This window comes from Papaver somniferum, chromosome 3, assembly GCF_003573695.1.
Source record: "Papaver somniferum cultivar HN1 chromosome 3, ASM357369v1, whole genome shotgun sequence".
Taxonomy (NCBI): domain Eukaryota; kingdom Viridiplantae; phylum Streptophyta; class Magnoliopsida; order Ranunculales; family Papaveraceae; genus Papaver; species Papaver somniferum.
Genome location: NC_039360.1, coordinates 35,890,938 through 35,895,756, shown reverse-complemented (window position 1 = coordinate 35,895,756; position 4,819 = coordinate 35,890,938).

Genomic DNA, 4,819 nt, shown 5'->3' with positions numbered 1-4,819 from the left:
TTTTTGGACAAGGTGTTGTGCTTTCTTTCGAGGAGGATTTTTCTTTTCAGCTTCTCCTCCCGCTTGCGTACCGCTAGGTTGTCCTACTTCTGGTACTCTAGGTTTTGTTGCTTCTAGTTGAATAATATATTGAATTTCAACTTGTGATTGTGGAGCACTTGAACCTGTGGGGGTTGTTAGTTGAAAACCTTCTTGAACTCCTGGGGAAGTTGGTTGAACACCTTCTTGAACTTGTGGGGCAGTTGGTTGAACACCTTCTTGAACTTGTGGAAGAGTTGGTTGAATACCTTCTTGAGTGATTTGTTGTGTTCCATCTTGAGCACTTGAATTTTCTTTAGAAGTCCTAGCTCTCCTTGCACTAGCTATCAAGTTCTTACGCCTTTCCATCATTGCACTATCTGAGACAATTGTATCTTCGGCTTTTTACCTCGCCTATCCCTAAACAACAAAACAAAGTACAATAGGTTCATAAACATATGTTAGCAAACTATACAATATATACAATCGGAAGTTTAAGTAAATCCAAATTCTCGAATATACATAATCGAAAGTTTGAGTTCAACATTTTCTTCCGAATACACATAATCGAAATCCAAAGGAGAGTCTAACTTACCGAATAAACAATAATCGGAAGGCTTACAAAACTAATTCCTACCGAATATGCATCATTTTGTGTCCAGAAAATACTAAATTTGTTGAGCCTAAAAATTCGGAAGCAAATTACAAAATATATCATCCGATTATTGCGTCCCTATAACTTGTAGTTCTCTGGTATATTCGGAAGGCAAAAATACATTTAACTCCCGATTATGGTCAATTTAGGGTTCAGTGATGAACAATGTTCTTTAATCGGTAGGAAACCTAAATTTTTAGCACCCGAATATGACCAATGTTCTTGTGGAATGAAGAATTCGACCACAATCAGAACTTTAAACAATAACTAAACTACCGAATCTGGGTAATAACCGAAAACCCTAAAAAAAAATCATGGATTCGTCTAATTGAAGCAATGGAAACCAAAAAAATGGTAGAATCTTACCTAACCGGGGCCATTTGAAGTTGCTTGAGAGTTTGGCTATCAGAATCACCTATATCAGGACATTATCTTCTTCATTTTCTTCGTGTTCTTCGCGTTCTTCGTGTTCTTCAGTGAGATCCTCTTTATTACGGGCATGCAGTCCAATGTTTGGATCGTCACCGTGATAAACATTTTTGGTTTTAGCTTTCTTACGTTCCTTATCTTTCATCTTTACAGAATAATATACAATGATTCGATTCGACAATTAACGATAACGATGTATTGAAGCGGAGTTGAATGAGGGGGAAAGTTTTCCTCTCTGCAATCGGAGTGGAAGAGGAGTTGAAGTTGAAAATAAATGAAATAAAATGAATTTAGGCTGATATTGGTTTTATCGGTCAAACGACATAATCGGGAGTTAATTCCATCTCAATAGCTACCGATATTTAAGTAGCCCCAAATTTTAATTAAGAAAAATTCTTTAAATTTTAAATTTCTCGAATTTCCTAATCATTAGTTTTGACATTTTCTTTTTCGTCCGATTATATAGTAACCCCAAATTTCAACATGGAAAAATTCTTAAGATTTCTTATTTCTATACTTTAGCAATCGGTAGTATCTTTGAGTTACTTAACTCTCGATTCAGTATTAATAATCGGACACAAAAAGACTTCTAATTATGTAGTAGCCCCAAATTTCAACATGGCAAAATTCTTAAGATTTCTTGTTTTTATACTTGATCAATCGGTAGTCTCGTGAGGTTCATGTTTCTACCGATTATCATAGAATCCAGGTACGCATTTGACACAAATATATATTAATCGGCACAATATTTGAGTCAGTTAACTCCCGATTCAGTATTAACAATCGGAAACAAAATGACTTCTGATTATGTAAGGGCATTAACGTATTCTACAGCCTTTAGGACACCCCTTAACGTTGTATATGGGTTGGGAATAAAAAAGTCGCCCCTAATTTTTTTGGGGTCGCCCCTAAAAATTCCAGGTTAATTAACTGCCAAACTTTCAGCTTCCTCGGGTCAAGTAGTCATTCTAGCAAAAGCTTCTGCATGGGAAAAGCCAATTTTCCTAGGCGTACTATAATTTTCCATTATCATAATCTATTTTATTATCAGAATCAAAATAAGAAGGCCTATAGTATTGTAAATAAATTCATTAATCTACATTATCATTATTATTTGGTTTGTCCAAGTTATTTTCCTAATTATCATTCTTTGATTTTATTACTTCTTTTATAAATCCATTGATTTCAAGAATATAGATCATTATGTTATTATTAGGTAAGAAAAATAAACAAAACTCATTAGAATTGTCATCAACTAATGAAACCCCACCACAATCATCTAACAAGAAGGCCTAAAAATTCAAAGAGATTTTCAAAAGAACAAAAAAATGAATAGAATGGTAATGAAAAAATAGAATGGTTAGCATTAGGATTATTTATGAATGTTTTATGACATACGCAGAAGAAGAAGAAAAAGAACAAGAAGAATTAAAGAAAATGGCAAACAAAGTTGATTCTGAAATGGATTTATTTAATAAAACATTATTACTCCTGGTAAACTGCTTGAAGTATAAACTACTCCTTTTTAATCTTAAATGTTAATGGCTATGCATCAATATCACCACAAGAATTACACAAAGCATTGAGAAGTTCCTGTAAAAATGTAAAACTTCATATTTATCAATATAATTAAAGGAGTGGATTTTGATGGTCGTGGGTTTGCTTCGTTTAATGAGTTTAACGAAATGATGATTTATGGTTCTGCAACTACGTAATGATATTACAAAAGAAATTATAGTTAGAATAATTAGGAAATTAAACTCTTCCTTTTTAATCTTAGATGTTAATCGCGATGAAATAATATTACTACAAGAATTACACAAAGTATTGAGAAATTTAGGTAAGAATGCAGCAATTAAGAATTGTAAAAATATGATCAATGATGTAGATTGAGATCGTGATGTTTCGCTTGTTGAGTTTAAGAAGATAATCTTCATGGTTCCGCTACTATGTAATGATAATTTATTACAAAGAAAAAATATAGTCAGAACAATTAGGAAATCAAAGAATTACTAATTACCAAGTTTTGAATTTTAGTTAGTGTTATGTTGAATAGATAACATTTGAACAAACAAAATAAAAATTTGGCATTTTCCTTTTATAAGCATAAAGAAGTGAGGTAAAAATTAAATATTCTGAACAGATGATTCAATTGAATATATTTTTTAATAGAAAAAAATAAACTTCTTTATATATAGTATTTTTAGGTAGTGTTTAGCTAAAATCATAAGGATATTGATTATGTTAAATAAAACCATTGACTACGCATAAGGAAAATTCTCTAATATAACAATTTAAAATGGCTAGACGTAAACTTCCAAGTGGCGTGATTGATAATCTGCAAGATGACATTTTTAATTGATTAAAAATCATAGTTATGTAGGGGCAAAACCGTACGGGGCTAGATGAAGTCAGTTGGTTCCAGTTGTAACCTGACTATATCCGAGTTTATTTCCAAGTAAACAATTCTAAGTTTTTTTTCAATCGATTTTTTTATATATAATGTGTTTTTCATATTTCTTTTTCAACTTATAATCATAGTTGTACCGCTGGATAATCTGCAACATTACATATATAATTGATTGGATATAGTTATTTTGTGCAAACTTCTTTATTATATTATAAAGTTGTCTAACAAAACAAATATTAATACCTTCTCGGCTAAGTACTTTATATGCTACACTAGGTCATGAAGGGTTGTCTTCTTGATCCCTGTAAATATTCAGCCTCCAAGCTAAGGCAAGTGAGAGGTAACATATTCAATGTTAATGAAGTAAAATATGTGATCTTGAATGATCTCTTGTGTTTATGAAAGTTATTATTTCTCGGATATATAGTTCTGTTTATAGCAACTACATTATAGCGCAGACTAATGGAGATCAGTTTTACTATTCCACGAAAATATAACGTTGAAATATTATCAAAACCACCCTTATTGAGACCATTCGCAGGATCTCTATCTGAGACACGAAATACAGTTTATGGCATTCTTTGCGTTATCTTTTAGGAGAAGAAATACAATTCAAAAAATTCTTACAGTAAAATATAGATATCATTATCTTTGGGATATAAAGTGAAATCTGTTAAATACAATCCCTGCTTAAATATTTGAATTCCTCCAATAACATTGAATTTTTGATAATAGTAACATATTCACTAAGTATCACTTAATTCGGCCAAGCATATGTATTCCATCTCTTCATAAGTTACGTTGTTTGTACCTTCCGTCTTCGCTCACTCTTCCAAGCTCATACCTCCACTGTTTCACCAAATGGAGAAGTATGAATTAGTTGAATTACACACTTCCCAAAGAGGTGAAATAAAGTATAAGAAAAGATAAGGTTCAAATTCCTCCCTGCGACTAACTAAGGTGTCGTGTGAAAGGAATTATTACCTCACATAGGGAGAGGGTGATAGCATATGAAAGGAAAACAACAAAACTGGTCATCCAACTCTAGATATCCCCTTTGACCATAATATAAATATCCATCATTTGCGTTCTCCTTATCCTACGAATTCTGAATGATCATATGTGGCTATGCTCTGAAATCATAACCTACCACATTCACTAATATTCATTTCATTATGTTTAAACAAAGTTTCATCGATCCTTTCTCCAAATAGCAGCAGGCCCACGTTATAACATCCTTATCAAGCTCAATTAATTGTAGTGGCTTATCCGGATTCATCACATCATATCCTTCACTCTAATAGTAG